This window comes from Bombus fervidus, chromosome 14 (genome assembly GCF_041682495.2).
Source record: "Bombus fervidus isolate BK054 chromosome 14, iyBomFerv1, whole genome shotgun sequence".
Lineage (NCBI taxonomy): Eukaryota > Metazoa > Arthropoda > Insecta > Hymenoptera > Apidae > Bombus > Bombus fervidus.
The window spans coordinates 8,745,413-8,763,621 of NC_091530.1; the positions used below are offsets into that span (position 1 = coordinate 8,745,413).

Genomic DNA, 18,209 nt, shown 5'->3' on the forward strand with positions numbered 1-18,209 from the left:
TAATTAAAGTGTTAAAAATAATTAAAGTTGTTAACTATTCGATACAACAATTTCATTTATCATTGTGAAATTTTATTCGAAATATTCTGAATGCAAAAAAAGAAATTCGCATTTTACAATACCATCGTTGTAATAACCTCATAAAAACTTGATAGGGAATTTTTCACCGGTTATTTGACAAGTAACCGATGGACGATCATGGTGGTTGGATAAACTCGTCTGCGTGTTTTTCGAAGCCGCGTTTCGCGGTTTCTTCGCGAGTTGACAACCCCGTAGCGCTTTGTCTTCGTTCTCTGAATCGTCTCGCTCGCATCTCGCGGAAATGCAGGATAAACCGCACGCATGGAAATGACGCTGCTTTCGCGCATTATCGCGCATCGTGTCTGTGGTCACGTTTGATCCGGGGGCAAAAATCGCGCGACGCTCGCCAATGATTTCAAACAACGATAAACTCGGCTGTGTTCAGCTCGATAAGATTAGATCGACTAAGGAGTTATTTAACAGAGGATTTCATCTATTAGTTGCTACTAAAATACGACCGTGTCTCCTCAGCATCTAGATAGTTGCTTCACCTGTTACATTTTTTACCTTGAATAATAATGTTTGTTTCGATGCGTCGTTCATTCTTCGTCGAAATACAGCGATTGAAAAATTTTGCGATTGATTACGTAATCCGTTTTTCTCGCGATAACTACGTCGAAGTAAGATATCTGACAAATCTGCTTCTAGGTTCTAGCGACTTGTACGAGCAACTTGTTTCGCCCGATGGAACGTCTTAGTTTCGAAGCTGCACCATTGGTATCAATTATGTGGATCTAACGATCTGCAGAATTTCAAAGTCCTATCTTGAATTATGACGTTCCTCTTCTCAAATAAGAGCTACGACTTTATTGAACAATCGTAAGGGCCCTATCCTAATATGTCTAAGAATATAGTTCACTTACCATTAATTCTCACAGATATTAAAAAATTGCCTAACAATGAACCTTCGTTGCAAGTTGCAAGCGCTCTCAGCGATATATCGAATTCACTTTACCAATATCCATCGGTATCCTTTAATAACCTACATCGCCTCAGATCTCAAATTTAAACAACCCCCCGATACAGAGCATCGAACAGTCATCATCCATAACCTAATCAAAGCCAATCCGAAAGAGACACGTCCGATGATTATGTATCTGAAACGACGAGTTGTGAATTTTTGCACCTTTCGACACCCTCGCAACCCTCTTTGGCTGCGTGTCGCAGGTGCCGCGGCGGAAGGCGTCATGGGACCGCGTGTGGGTGCGGGGTAGCGGAAGGGGGCGGCAGAGGGAGGTCAGTGACCGTTTTCCATGCTGGTAGGGGTCGGCGCACTCCCAAGATCGGCGCGTGTGCACGTGCGTGCATGTCGGTGCAAGACGCGCGCCGGTGCAGTCGTTACACTCCCACGTCGCTATGCAGTCCCGTAACATTCGCGGAAGCCGTGTCTCCCCTCCTCCCCCTCTTCTCACTCTCCTCTCTTTCTCGCTCTTTCTTTCTGTCTTTGTCTCTCTCTTTCTCTCACTCTTTCTCTCTCCCACTCTCTCTCTCTCTCTCTCAATGTCTCATTCCGTGCTTCTTCGCGTTCTCCTCTCCTTCTTTTGCACCAAAGTCTCGTTTCTCTTCTCCTGACTTTATTTCCAACCTTCCCTTCTCCTCCGCACGGTGGTACACGCGGTTCTCTCTCCCGAAGGTTCTATACTCGTTCCCTCGTTTCGCGACAGCATAGAGAGGACCGCTTTGTTGCATGGACCGATTTTGACTTGGCAACCACACTCGTGCGCTCTGCTGCAAGATAGCAGATGGATAGTGGAATGATATAGTGGCTGGAGGTGTACAGTGGCTGGCGAATGTAGTCGAACAACCCTAGAAATTTTTTACGTACACGACGTATCGTGACTGTGTTGGTAAAACTTGATACACATCTGAGAATGTATATCGAAGTTGAAAGGTATTCATTGGTAGCGTGCACTTTGCAAAGATCAAAGCATTTGAATAGTCAATTAATTATTCGCTGTATTAATAAGCCATTATACTAAGTAAGGCTAGTCTTTAGTGCTAATTGTATGTTTAAGGCTGTTATTATTGTTTATGCTGTGCATAATTTTTCGCTAAGTGTACGTTTGCGATAAATCCTTTGTTTCTTATTGTATCGTACGTTGTAAAATAGATTACTGTAAATGAATTATTACGAAAGAAGACCACCAACGTGTGCGCAACGATAAGCATTATCTTGGTCGATTTAAAAATTGTCTCGAGAGAAAATCGACTCTATTTATGTTTCATTATAAACTAATCAGACCTGCATTCCTCTCGCTAGCCTTCTTCCCAGTTACCAACAGAGTGTGATGCACTCGTGACCATATAGTGAATTATGCTACGCAGGGTGGCAACCGGCTACCATCAGCTGCCCTCCTCCTTTTCAAAGCCTTACCAGCCGCGCTCGTTTCCGCGTCCTCTTCGCCCTGGCCCTCGTAGCTTGCTTCTCTTCGTCGCTGAATTGCTTCTCTTTATTTTTTTCTTCCTTCTTTTCCGTTGACTTATGAAGAGACACGAGTTTTCAAGAGATTTTCTGGATTTAGAGGGATTTCAAGAGGCTTGTTTTTGGAGTCCTGTAGTCGAGGGTTGAGGATTGACGGGAGAACAGGTTTTATGAAGCGAGATGATTTTTGGATATGTAGTTTAAGGAGTTACGTATCAAGCAGGGGTTTTTTTTTCTTCAGAAAATTTATGTTTGCGATGTATTGATATGAATTGATATTATACAGTGCGAGCCCATTTGCGTGAAGGATACGCGAGGAGAAAATAACAGAGCGTTTGTAAAATAAATGGCACAGGGATAAAGACGGTAGTTTCGAATTTAACGCTAAGAGTGGAAGGTATACACTTCGTCATCTGGCAGAACATTACGCGTACAGAAACAATATGTTCCGCTATTGAACGCAAATTTCACGTTTCCACTGCTTCGGGAATAATAACCCTTAAATACAAAGAGCAATCTAATGCTATCCATTATCATTCCAACTACCAGCATAATTTATTATTCAATCTCCTTCTCTTTATTATCGATCACTTGTCCTGATTTCCATACCGTTCCTTTGTTCTCCCAATGATTTGTCATCCTAGGAAAATTCATCTGAAACTTTGCCTTTCTTCCGTCATTCATTCCCATAATCTAATAAATCGGTAAATTTCAACGATACGACAAACTCCTCATTCGCTGAATCGTGAAAACGATCGATTCGTAATTTTTTACAAAAACCTTCCAAATTTATCGCAATACATTTTTACACTTTCGTCCTTACCAAACGATATTTTCATCGCCTCCTTTTTTTTTTTCTTCTTCGTTTAACATCGCCTTCAAACTTCATTTTATTTTTCCTTCGCTTTTTAAATATCATTCCATCTTTGCGCACATCCTTCGTGTCGATTCCTTTATCGATTGGTATATTATCAAAGAAGAAATACTCTTATTCTCCCCGAAAATAGCACGAGGTTCGTGTTTACGATCGAATTTGGCGCCAGGCGAACGTCTAAGGACGTTTGAGAATCGTGGAGCGAGCGACTTGGTGGGGGAAGAATTACGATTCTCTGTGGATTGAAGATCGATCGAGCGAGGCCGGTTATGCAAAGGCCTCATTAATCGCTTGCGGACTCGTTCTCTGGGTCAACGCTCCGAGGACGGCGACTCGGTCGGCGCTCATTGTCTCCGGCGTCGGCTCAAGGACCGTGGCTCGTTCAGGGTTTCTCGCGGTTCTCGGGATCGATGACCGTCAGAGGATCGCCTCTCTTCTTCCTCTCTTCTTCCTTCCCCTTTTCTTTTTGTCCCCACCTTCGCCACGTCGGAAGGAGAGTCCGCCTCGTATATACGTTCCTCGGGATCCGATCAAAGCTACTAACGCGGAAATCGACCTTTGCGTCGCCCTCGTCGGCCAACCTTCTTCAACCGTATTCGATTAGGTGGCGCTAACGAATGCGAATATACAGTAGAATTTAATTTACCTATACTTGTCGAGGCACAAACAGTTTACGGTTTAGTTGGTTGATTTTCACCGATTCTTCCCACTGTCTGCTCTTTCTTCGCGTGTCTATCAGAAACTCGCGTTCCAATAAGTGGATACTGTCAGTAAAATTTCAGTTAATCGGGCATTGACTAGTTTTACGGAGTTTTGATAAATGGAGTTTCACTGTGGATGAATAGCACGTAACGTGCAAGGATTATGTAAATGGTAAATCGAAACGCATCATGCGAAAATCTAAGATACACGCGCTTCGTAACTGTTTTCATCTGGTAGTACATCTACTGGTTAAAAAGTCGAAGAAATTTAGCTTATTTAGTTTATTTTGTATTTTACATTAGAGCAGAGTATGATCGTAACGATAAAATAACAGATTTATAGTAAAATAATTAGAAAATAAAAGCAGTGGATTTTTCTCTATGATCTTCAAGTACAGACTTCTTAAAAAAGAAATAAGGAAATTATGTACCAATTTTATTAACGTAAAAGTAAATAGAATAACAGATTTATAGTAAAATAACTAGAAAGTGAAAACAGTGGAATTTTCTCTATGATCATCAAGTACAGACTTCTTAAAAAAGAAATAAGGAAATTATGTACCAATTTTATTAACGTAAAAGTAAATAGAATAACAGATTTATAGTAAAATAACTAGAAAGTGAAAACAGTGGAATTTTCTCTATGATCATCAAGTACAGACTTCTTAAAAAAGAAATAAGGAAATTATGTACCAATTTTATTAATGTAAAAGTAAATAGAATAACAGATTTATAGTAAAATAATTAGAAAGTAAAAACAGTGGAATTTTCTCTATGATCATCAAGTAAGGACTTCTTAAAAAAGAAATAAGGAAATTATGTACCAATTTTATTAACGTAAAAGTAAATACAGGAACGAAAACACTGAAAATGATCGATTCGAATTAATAAAAAATTGTAATTAGCTAATGCTAATGAGTCGAGAAGGAGCAATTCCCTTTGGTATTTAAAGCGAATTGAATAATAATTCATTCGATATTTGTAGAGAATCACAATATCCAGCTGGCTGGATTAAGATATGGCAAGGCCATTAATCTTCCGGAGATGTTGAATCGTTAGGCAATCGGACGAGGGACGATTACACGCGGAAGTCGTGGGCGACCTTGTGATTCGACAACGACCGTCCCTAAGGCCGTCTAGACGTACGTGATGAATCGGTCGAAGCTCGATTTTACGAGTTCCTTCCACTTGTCGAATCCTACAACGTTATTCAGACCTTTTTGAAACCAGAATAAAACTACGACCCTGATGTTTATTTCTTAATCCACCCATTCTCCGGATCGATTCCATTTTTTATATGCAATATTCTCTGATCCATATTGTCGCTTTCGATCATTTCATTTAAATTGATTACAAATTTCCGTGCGTGTTCTTGAGTTATCGAAATAAATGATATAAAAATATTACATATAGTAAACGACAAACGAACTAACCGTACTCGTAAATTCCCAAATCGTTCCCAACATCCTCGAACAACCGACCCTTCCGCCGTAAGAAACATCAGACCGGAACGAACCAATCTCGCCCTACCAAAGTAGACAATGTGCAGCAATCAACAGACTGCAGATTTCTGTACAATTTCATATTTTTACAGAAACAGCCAACGAGAGGGCACTTGCAAATAAAGATTCGTTCCAACTACTAAGAATCGTAACAACTCTACTTTCGATTCTTTATGTGTTTTCCTATGCATACAGTGTCTTCACCTTTAAATTAAAAACTAAATAATATATTATCGCTCGTATATCAAACCCAATTCCGGTGCTGAAATTTTCTACGTGAATTTTATGACGTTTATCGCAAAAGAGATCGATCGTTTAACGGTTTGCAACGAATCCATCGAGTGACCGTGGTACTGTCGGATCCACGAAAATATCCCGAATTGTCCCTCGAGAATCCTTCGGCCGCTCTGCAGGTACCTGTAACGTTATAATGCGATTATAGAACGTCGTTTGCCAGTCAGAACTCGGTGATTAGTCGTTGTCTGTTTGCTGTCCGCGAAAGCATTATCCAAAACAAACTTCTGTATATTTTGCAGCATCTTGAAACGAGACGAGATCCGATGTAGAATACGGTCTAGGTTGGGTACTTATTGTCTAAACAGGCTAATCGTTGTGTTCCCTGTGGCGTCTACGGAGATTTCAAAGTAATTGGGAGACAATGGCAGACTCGTTATATTGTGGGAATCGTCGTGGGCGTGGCGAGTGCCGTGAAAGGGTTAAGAAGTCAATCGGTCACGGAGGACGAGCTCGTAAATTCATCGGCCGCTTGGAATTTCACACCAGTAGCAGTTCAGACCTTACTTCGGTCCCTGTTCACATTCTTTCAAGAGGTGTATATAGAGTTGTAGACTGGTTGAAACGAATATACAGCGAACGTGAAGAAACGAGACGGACGAGAATTAACTGCTGGAGTTCTGGGAAGAAAGGAATGCAGTGATTTTTAGAAAAACAGGTATCTAATTTGCGTTGGAGACGTTAAAAGTGGAAATTTTGGATTTGTCGGTTTTACTGCAGGATTATCGTTGCAGTGTTTGTCCGGTTTGTACGTTACCAAGTGATATATAAAGTAGAACAAGATAATCCTAAGAAACAATATCGTTCATTATTTCATTAACTAACTCTCCTTTCTATCTTTTGTCTTCCATAATAAAAACTTGAAAAGATTTGATATAACAAAGACTTGATAATTAAATTTAGATTGACAAAGACTTCAAAATATAGTTTCTTGAAGCATGATATACATAGAACGACTATCAAATTTCATATTTAAATACACGTTAGAGGTTGATTATTCTGGAATTAATTAAAATAATACACGTAAGCCAAATTCGAAAGGCAAATTGATCGACTCGATCGATTGAAAAGTACAGGAATATCGTTACAAACGCTACTTTCTCAATTTACTTTAGAATTCACTATCGTTTGTGTCATCATCTTTCGAACGAACTCATCAAACTAGAGAATTAGTTTCTCGAAAATTGAACGTTACTCTCGTATTTATGCAATGAGATGGAGAAATTCATAGAAAATAAAGTTGATCCGTTTGCCTTCGAAGAAGCACGTATATTGTTTAAAAAAAAATACGAGGACATAAATCTGCCAAAGGACATCGGCATATCTGAATTGTAAAAAAGTATCTAATTTGCGAGTTATCGGTGATTCAACAAGTAGAAGCAAAGGCGTCGAGGGAGCGCGTGGCCAGTCGCCGCGTTTCTCCTCGTTTTTCACGACTAATCGACAGAGGAAAAAGCGGTTTACCGCGGAACTCCGTGAGAGGAGCGAAGGGGTGGAGGAAGAAGAGGAACGAAGCGTGTTCGACGCGATCGAAGCGGCGACGCGAAGCAGGCCACTTCGGGGCCGCGGCTAGTAGCACACGTTCTTCAGCCTCTTCCTCCACCTCCTCCTGTTCCTCCTCTTCTTCGTTCTCCGCTTCTCGCGGTCCCCTTTTCTCTTGGCCATCGTGCTTCCACCTTTAATCTCTTTTTGCCGGCTCGCTGGTATTCCGACGAACGCGCTTTCGTTGAAACGCCCGTAAAAATCATCCTTTTGTTATCCAATCGTATCGTTTTAGACTTTCGTTAAATTAATTGAATCACCTTTCCTTCGATTGTTCGTTCCAAGAATAAATTGCTCGTTTTTCTTCAATTTCGATTCTTTGGATTTGAATGGTGACTTTGATATTGGATGTGAATATTTGAAATTCAGTCATCCTCTTTCTGCAATTGTTCTTTTCGAAGTTCAACTGCTTTCTTAAGTACTTTCAGAATTATCGATGGAAATTACGAAGTTTAAACATCGATGCTTTAAATTAAATCGTCCTTATATCTGTCGTACCATTTCAAAAACGATTTTAGATACCCAAAACGTTCAACCTTCGAACAAAACCGACCAGCTTTTCTTGTCAACATCTTATTTCGTTCGCTCGAAGCCTTTTACCTAGAAAACAACCTTCGTGAAATTCAGAAATTTTCTAACAATTTAACCGTATGCCTCGAAAATTCCAGAAAGAAGCGAATAAAAAAAACACTGACCGGACAACATAGAAGCATGGTATCGTGCTGCAAACGCGTTCATCGATCACACGAAGGAATCTGTTCGAGACATTCCACCATGTCAGATCGAGACGTTGGAACTCAAAGAGCGTGGATTATTTTTAACCGCGCGGATAATCACGGTTACAGAAAGTTGCGGTATGCATTATTATGTGCGTGGCGTAAAATTCGGAGCAGCGACCGTGGCCGTTCCATTTCAATTATGTTCAGTTTCACGGTACCACGACTGTCCGTCAGCGTGGATCTCGTACCGGCATCAGTCTATCGGCAAACGAAACCGTAATGGAGAAACTAGTCGGTGGAATAGATGCATGTGCACGCGTGCAACAAGGTGATCGAACGGCCTGGTTGCCTCGGTTTGCAGGTCGCGGCGCAAGTCGTCCATCGGCCGACCCGCAATCACAGGCGCCAGCAGAGAAATTACTTTTTCCATTTTTCTTTCGCCGCGGCTCGAGCCGCTCCGACGATTTCTACCCACCAATCCTCCCCTACTCTTTCATCGATCGATGTGCTTTAATTGCTATTGCTCGTTCTTCCTTCTTTCCTCTTTTTTTCCTTTCGTCGTTCTATTTCTTTGTTTTATTTGAGAATAGAAGGACATGTGTTGTGAATGGAAGACGCGTTAATGTATGTATATTAAGTTGTAATATCCAATTTTGTTAGATCAATTTTCTAAATCTTTGCTTTCATTGATAAGTGTTTTTATCTTTGCGAGTGTATCTTTGTGGAACGCTTTGGTATATCATCTTCTTTTTACAACCTGATGAGACATTTAAACGACAGTACTGTAAGGAAATAAAACGGCCTTATTAAAATAAGACGATTGTCAAAAAGTAATTACAGATCGTTTAACTTTATCGAGAAGCCAATTAACAAACAGATACAATTCACAGATTCGTTAAAAAATTTCACCAAGCATCAGGTACAAAATAGCCGGACAATCCTCTCTCACCTACGCGTAACAATAGCCCAACTTCGATAACTAAAACTCCATCAGTGGTGTTTCGTTCCATCCCCACTTGTTCCTCGATCCACCCAATAGACACTCTTTATACATTGGCCATTGAAGAAGGCCACTCGTTATTTCCAAAACATAATCCATGAACCAATTAATGAACCATATCCTTCATTGTGTTTCAACAAAAGCAGACCCGTTTCCATTTGATCCAAGTATCTGGCGACAGTTTCTCGACGTCAATCGTTTGATATGATAGCGTTGGACGATGGTTCATGCGTGGAACGAGAAGCGATCGATTGCAGGTCGAAAGCGAGGCGGTGTGGCAGCTCTCGATTTCGGAGCTCTCGATGATTTAATTCCGCCGAGGCCTGCTCCGAACGAGCATACCGAACCCGTTCGGTGCCGTTGACACAGATCCCGGGCCACTGTGGTTCTTGGGCGAGATATGATCGGGGACACGCGTCGCATGAAAAGAATTACGCCAGCGGAGCGCAACGTGCATCCTAATGCGCGTGTAGCGGCTGCAAGCACGTCTCGCGACGCCAGCTGCTCCTCCACGCCCACCGAAACCTTCCGCCTTCCTTCCACCAACTTCCCATTTTCTTTTCCTTTTCTTTTTCGTTTAAACTTCCCCCTTTGGCTTTGCTCTTTTTCCGCTTCCGCGCGCTACTCGCTTCCGCGCGCCGTTCCTCTTATTCTTTTTCCGTTTCTTTATTTTGACGAGGACTGTCGTTTTCATGAATGGTTGACTAACACGAAGAGAAAGAGTAGCAAGAAGAGGCTGGGTTTCAATTATATCGCAAGAATGTAAACTCGGAGTCAAGCTTATTACGATTCCAAAATCAGTGTTTTTTGTTTATTTATAATGTCGTACGAGCTTTCGAGAATAGCTTGGACGTTAAACGTTCACGAAGATCGCAATATGAAAAATCTTCGAATCTCTTGAAGATCAACGTTGCCGACCGTAAAATTGCAACGCTTTTAAAATCACCTGAAACAGAACCGCGTTTCCTTATCGGTAAACGAAGTTCAAGAAGTCTTCGAGATCTTTCGATCGTAGAAAGTTGGCAGACTCGCAGAGAGTTGGCGGTATAACGAGCGATCGTACGGATGCATCGTACCATCTAAAATTCCCAAAACTCTTATCGGTAAATCGCTTCAGGGTAACTTGGAGAATTTTCGGTTCTACATACAGAAAGTTGACAGTGTAACCTGTGCTATGCTAGCTTTACAAATATTTGCTTCAATAGGTATACACGGTACGTACAATTGTCTCCGCCAAAAGCTGGACTAAACTGCACCAAATTTTGCCTTTTGATGAAAACCGGCAAAGACCAGAAACACATTTAAATTGCACTAAATTTCGATGAAACTGAAAACCTAGCGCAGCTTACCTTGCCTTTCGATGGAAACAGTTTTCTCTATACGTGTATATACGCGTTGCAACAAATACTTTGAAACTGAGTTTAACATAGCGTAGCTTAGTGTTAGCTTTTCATTGGATTGTCGTCTTAACGAGCGATCGTCCAGGTGGATCGATGGTCGATCGTCGCGCATACGGCGCGCCGGCAAGTTATATGGTTATACTTCCGCAGTGGGCGCTATAGGGCAGGCTATGGGCATAACGGTGCGCGCACCGCGTCACGCACATGCGTGCGTTGATGTCACTGAACCTGCAGCAGCAGCAGCAACAACCAGCAGCCAGCAGCCAAGAGTTAAACGCCAACTACTACACAAGGCGTAACAGCAGCAACAGCAACGTTGGTAGCGAGCAACAATATTGCTTGGACAGCGGCTGAACTCGCAGACCGCGAACAGCAACGCGCTCGCGCGCACGCGGCACCGTTCTCTTTTCTGCACGCCTGCTGCACCTTCCCGAGATTACCACCTTATTATCGCAATATGTAATCTCTGCGGTGGTTCTTTCTCACGAAAGAACGGGCCGCGGGACAATGGAGGCCCCGCTAGGGACTCGCACGAAGGCCCACTCGCGTAATTACGCGCCGAGCCACGCAACGATACCAGCCGTTAACGGATCGACCAAGGTGACGTTCGAGAATTTTAGACACCGCTGTATATCCACGCGTTTATCCTTTTGCTTTTACTCGAGGCGTTGCAACATAAATCTCGTTCAGATTAGTCACGCCGTGCGAATTCGTGAATTATTGGCTTGGCAACTAAGTGATTGCGGATTTTGTCGTTAGGTAGTATTGACAAAATCCGCAATCACTTACTTGCCAACTCAATAATTCTTTAGCTGTCACGAGACAACCTTTCAAGTTTCTTTAGGTTCTTCTTGCTATTAGTTACCAACTTGACTAATCTGGATTAAAGTATTAGGTTTCAGGGGCAATTTGAACGATAATATTCACAATCGTTAGTTTCCTGCGCAATCTGCGAAGTTGATCGGCGCCGCTTACACTGATTAGGTTCAATACACGATTAGGTGCTTGTTGAACTCTTAATGGAAAAAGTTAATGAAATTCTTAATATTCATAGGATAGAGAGATTGGATAAAGAGATACTGTGCGCGCTCCATTCTTAAGTAGAATAGAATAAAACGATAGGCTAATGAATATCATGTGCAAAGAGTAAGAGAATGTGTTATGGTTGTAAAAAGTAAAGTATTATTTTAAAGATTTAATTTATATATCAAATATTCTCGACTGTATAATAATTTTTCTCGACATATACGAAGCGTGTGAAAGACATCATCGTTGCAACGATTGATAATGCTCGAAGCAATTAAAAGCAATTAAAATTTACTCGAATAGCGGTGATAGGTAGTAAGAATACGACACTAATATCTATATTCTCGATGGTCTTGTTCGAAACGTTTCACTTGATGCTACTATGTAATGTTACGATATTACTTAATAATATGACGCGAAGGCGTGCGCCCAATAATTGTACATGAGCGACCGTGGCCGCCGCCATAGTCGCCAGTCTGATCATGTAATAGCCGAGAAAACACCAGGAAGCGATCGACGATGGATTCTGTAACGATCGAACATTGGCCAGTCATTCGAACTCATCTAATAGCTACGCTCGATAATAATCTATAATAATCGTTGGAATATGCAACGGAATCTCAGTCGTCACGACTAACATCCAACTCTTTACGAATTCTTCCTTTTCGAAGGAGATCGTTCGTAGTATCCATTCCCTTGGGATCGATCGTTGCCGGTCGATTGCTGTTAGTGGAAAGAATCGATATGTAATTGAGTATAATAAAACAATATGACAGCCATTATATCTATTATTAAATATTCTTATCCTTATGCTCTTTCCTATTCTATTCGAATCTTCTTGAGATTCTTGAATTCTTTGTGAATCTTGCGATTGTAAACCATGTCACTGTCACTATACTTAATTTGCTCTAGAATTAAATTACAACAGGATGATAGAAATCTCGTGTTTCCTATTATGTTATTTCGCATCGTTTCGCATAAAATTTTCGATAAAAGTCTCGAACGTTGTAAAGATTAGGAAAATAATCGATGTTTGGTTCCGATGTCTCTCGATAGCAAGGAACGCGCGTAGTCTATGTTTCATCGGAGATTCTCTAAATACTCTGAAAGCTTCGTGCACAAAAGAGCAGCGTGCTTGAAAATTTTAAAGGGCATTTCAATTATCACTGCGCATTATAGCAAGTAACACGACCTGGCCAGTATGAAATTATATTATCATATCCGCTGAAATAATATCCAATTCGGATTTCCCACTTTATCATGACGAAGAAATTGGCAGAAATTCTTCAGGAGGTCATCGATATGGGGACACTCCAGTTACCAAGTGTCGATGATCTAGGAAGTTGCCTACGAAGGCAAAACGGCGGTCGGCGACCGGTCGTTCAGTGCCAAGGACACAGCAAGGTAGACACAATGAAGACTCCATTGCCGTGTGGAAATGCCTTCTAATTATGCCGTGGCTCGTTATATTTTTATCGTTTGTCCGCAACACCCCGCCATCCTTACGGGAAAAACAGTTTAGCTCATAGCTGTGTGTAATTGTCTCAACTTTCTCAGGCTAACGCTACGAATTCTTCGCGTGGCGTTTACTGCTTATTGTTTATGCCAATTAACGTTCCCGTTTACGGGGCTGGATCTCGTTAACCAAGACGTTCACTGGTCCCCCGATGAAAACGACTTTGCAATTCTTTCCTTTGCTTGCCATTGTGCTCGACGTTCGCTGGGTTCGTTTAGGCAGACTTCGAATAGATTATGCTACTGGTATTTTACTCGATTTTTAATATCGTTGTAGATCTTTTCTTGCTTTGCTTGCTCGATAAAATACACGTACACACGGCTGATCAATTTTGGAAGAATAGAGGTATAGTAATATTGAAATATTCTACAAATATCCAGTGGTGCGTAGCTTTATTAAGAATATGTTTCTATGTAAATTATGTTTGTGAAACGTAATGGTAGATTATACGGTGTAATGTTAATATGAATGTAGATATGTGTACTTACATGAATGTAAGAAATAAATAGTTCTGATTCAACGAGAGTTACGAAGCGCTATTGTGATCATATAATTTGAATTAGCTGGAACAGCAATGATTAAAATTCCACGTCGCACTATAAATTTCATATAAATGAAATTATATAGAAAAGCATGTCTTGAAATCGAATTAAACTACTTAAATTACGCGAGATCGATCAGAGCAACGATTGATTTAAGTACCATCAGACATTCCATCGCAGAATCTCGTTCTCCGTGTTATCTGTCGATAATTTAATGCTTCCTACCTCCCTCGACAGTTATATCACTTCTAACTGTGCAATAAAGACACACCGCTTATCACCGTTATTGCAATTTGTAGTCGAAACGAAACGTTAAATCCATCCAGCTTACTAATCAAGCGAATAACACATTCGTAATTGTTTTATTCCTACCGTTTATGTAAATGTATATTAATTATATAATGTTATATAACCGCGGATATTAATCGATACAAATAAAAGTTCTGCTCTAACGGAAACAAACGAAATCTGCCAGCCACATTTTCCTTTAATAATCTGTCATTCGCAGTTTGGTTCTTCGAGCTTATTTACTCGCACGATCTCTCTTTATTTAATCCGTTTATTTCATTCCGTTGCCTATAGAAACACTTGACTAACCTAACTTGAAAAACCATTAATCTTATACATACGAACAAAACATCTGTTACAAATGATTCGACGATAATATTTATTTCTGTTACGTTCTATTTAGTCGCCGACGAGAAGGTAGCGTCAACTGACGTTTAATGCAACTGACAACAAGCTCGACTTTCGGCTAACCTGCTATATGCGGGAATACTGGCACGGGAGAGGATTAAAGTTGTTCGAAAGTAAATTAACAATATAAAATGATTTATTCAAATCTTACTCGATTTCGATATTAACAATTGACTGACGGATATGAAATTCTTCGGTTGACGAGTGATGATTCTTCGATAGACAAAATGATAACTGACTCTTCGATAGTACGAATAATTAATCTATAATATTCGATAGACGAACGGTAATTAATTTACTCGATAACCGAACGAATCGAATAAATATTCTCATACTGACTTCTCTGAGTCCCTACATATCGGTCGGAGATGAAAAAACGTTGGGGTCTTTCTTTTAAAAATGTTTGGCAAGATCCCCAACGTTTGTTCAACTGCCGACTTTGTTCACAATTTAATTTGTCATAATATCGTTATAAAAACATAATATAAAAACATAGTTAGATGAGTTTTCGCAAGATATACCTTTTAGCGGCTTTAACTGCCTTTCACTTCAAATACTAAACACGGTTTCGAATAAACGTTTTAAATTACCTCGGTTTAGGAGAATTTATCAATTTTATTTTCGCGCTACGGATCGCGCGGGTCGCGAGACGTGACAATTTCAAACAATAACAACACCGATTTTCTCTTGCGATAAAAAGTTAGACAATCGACACTATTTAACATCGGTTACCTACTGTAAATCTTTCCAATTAATTCCCTTAACTACCGTTTGATATAGTGGCTCGGCTGAAAATTCAATTACCCGGAATAATCAACCTGACGTCGGAGAACCGCATTCCTCGTCTAGTTCGGTCAACAAACAAGCGACGATTAACATAATTAGCGGCCGATGATCGTACGATGATACCAGTAGGCATATGACGCGTCGAAATGTTGAAGAGATTCGCGGAAGGGACGAACGACGAAGGAGGACGATGAATTCGCAAACGACGGTTTTCTACCGCGTTCTAAAGGTCGTCGACCAACCGCACGTCCGGATAATCGTTCGTATAAATTTCTCGGGTGCCGCGATAGATTATGCGAACGCGACACGTACCCGCTTTCGACGCGATGTCTCTCTTATTGTTGAATCGAACGCTGGAATCTCCGACCACGTTGCGATTCAAAGTAGAATTTATTTTGGAGTGAGGTGGAAGATACTCTTGAGAGTTTGCAGATGTAGAGAATTTCATTATTTACAATTTTATTATAATTATTTTATTGCACAGCTTTTTAATTTAATTTTATTATTTTCGCAATACGCCGACGACCATAAGTACGATATTAGCACATCGGCTGATATTTAGCGCAAACTATGTATACTTTTCACTGCTTTTATCGTCTAGGTATTTTGTTACGAATTTGTTATTACTTCATTCGTATTGTTTGTGTGTGTCTTTTAATGTAAAATACTAAATATTGTAAAATTTGTCAGAGGCTCTTAATGAATATAACGAGTGGATGTTGTAATATATTATATTATTATAATTATACGTATAGCATCGAGTTTGAAATTTTGAAATTCTTTCGACAAAATCCAGAAGATTATGGAATTTCACGTTTCATTATCTTCCACGTGTAGGCTCATTGAAATTCTTAATTCAGGAAACTCTTAATTTCCATACATGAAATGGTAGGAGAAGTTTGCTAGCGAACAATAGAATTTATAATTTCGCTCCAAGTTAAAATTGTCGAAAATGAAATTTTATTCTGTTTTTCGTCGAGTTTAAACAAAAAATCGGTCATTTAGATAAAACAGTGGTACGTTAAAAACCCTCGCCTAGTTAGGATCATCGAATTTCGAATTCTAGTACGTATTTCGATGATACACGGGATTACCGAGATTGGAATTCTCGATAAAGTGGGTGGGTTTGGAATTTTGTTGCCGATTTAGAGCGATCGAATTCGAAATTTTGCCGCCTACGTTGGTTAATCGAATCCAGAACTTTATCAACTAAAAGCAGTACTCCAATTGGACACTTCAGCGATTCAATTTCATTTAAGAATTTTTAACTTACAATTAGAAGCAGCTAATATCTAACTATGAGCCAACTATGATTCGAACAATTAATTTAATTAGCCAACGGTACGAGAATATTCTGGAGGCGAAGAATACTTATCGTAATTAGTTCAACCGGGATAACTAACTCCGAATAGTAACTGCAGGTGGAATCCAATTCCCTGCACAATAGGCAGGAAGTGGCTGCTCGATGATTTGAGAATATTCTCGCGTGTCCACGACTCTTGTAAATTGTTATAAATAATTTTAATTCGCGCCCCTCTCCCTAATTTACTGCTGTTGGTAATAGAGATCTTTCTCTTTTTATTTCTTAACATTGAGCGATTAGAAATTGTCATGTTGATTTCTTACAGATTATGCGCGAGTGCGACGAAACAAATGAAAGTTACCGAACATATGTAAAATTTACTTGTTATTTAAGAGATTATATCTTTAAGATAAAAAGTATCGTTAAAATTACTTCTCATCGCTTTATCGTTTCATTTTATTATTTTCAACTCTGAAAATTATGGTATTTGAAAGATGCAAGAAGGTATTTTTATTATTTTTTATTATTTTTAATTTATTATTTTTAATAGAATTTTTATTATTTTTAATTTATTATTTTTAATAGAATTTTTATTATTTTTTTAAGTTTTGTAGAAAAGGAAAAGCGTCACAGATACTAAATGAGATTATGCAATATTTCTAGCAGGAGATTCTCTATCCACGTAGAACTATTCACAAACAGTTGCCTGAATTTACAGACGAATACGTAAAAATCAAAAACACTTTGAAGAACGCTCTCCATTGATCGTACCATTGATAACAACATTGATGCAATAATTGCAAATAATCCACAGCGTACTGTACTGAAAATTGGTGAAAGATTACGGATAAATGTTGGAAGATTATAAAAAAGTATGTCGCATATCTTCTGGAATAAACAGACAATTAAAAATTAGCATGTCATTTAGATATGCTTGTTAAACTCGATAGGAATTTTCGGGACGAGCTAGTATTTTTCTTGTTTTCTATTTTTATTTTTTCTGTTGGCACGTTTTTCCGATCATTCTTCGTTGGAGTCCAATAATGCCGACACGTGCGATCGCTTTATACTAACCGATTAAAAATAGATACCACGCGAGGGCCATGGTGTATTCGTTGCATATAAATGCGTATCGCTGCAGGTCGCTAGCCGATTTCAAGGAAACGACTTCGTCTGACCTCCGTCGCCGCCGGCCATTATGTTCGAGGTCCGTCCAACTTTGCCGTTGATACCTCGCCGATTTGCCAGCCAAGCTCGATGCTTTTTCACCCAAGGATTTTATGCAATCAACCGATCTTCTTCGCTCTTTTGTTTCGATTTGCTGTAACGGATGAATTAATTAACGAATAAATTTGCATTTCTTGAATGATCTTCCGCGACACGCTTAGCAATTAAAAATTCATTGGATCCTAGTGAAGGATGAAATTGCTTCGAAAACGAATGTTTTACAGGTAAAACGAACCGTCTCACTTCCTTTGCAACAATAACACAAAGCATTAAAAGCTACGAATATACTTGGGATTCGTCCAATGACGAAACCACGAATATCATTAAATCGATGGTCGGAAATTTGTATACATTTACTGTACATACTTCTATACTGTGTATAATAAATAATTTTATATAGCACGCACAGTTGGTTATTCGACCACGATTTTAACACGTTTTATCCACGATGATTGAACAAATAAAAAATAACGTTTAAAAGAAACTCGTCTATACTAAAGCAAAGTAAACGAAATAAGACAGCTTCTACAACAACGAAATTATTTAAAATTCAATAGAAAATATTCAGATAGCCAAAT

At 39.6% G+C, this 18,209-nt stretch overlaps 2 protein-coding genes across 4 annotated transcripts in view; both read left to right on the plus strand.

Moving 5' to 3' along the window:
• E75 (ecdysone-induced protein 75) overlaps positions 1 to 18,209 on the plus strand; it is a 216,823-nt gene that overhangs the window by 174,048 nt on the left and 24,566 nt on the right. The window lies entirely within an intron of this gene.
• Rpl32 (ribosomal protein L32) overlaps positions 11,686 to 18,209 on the plus strand; it is a 253,542-nt gene continuing 247,018 nt past the window's right edge. The window contains exon 1 of the mRNA XM_072016345.1: positions 11,686 to 11,691. The gene's annotated coding sequence lies outside the window, so the exon portion shown is untranslated. The remainder of the gene's footprint in view (positions 11,692 to 18,209) is intronic.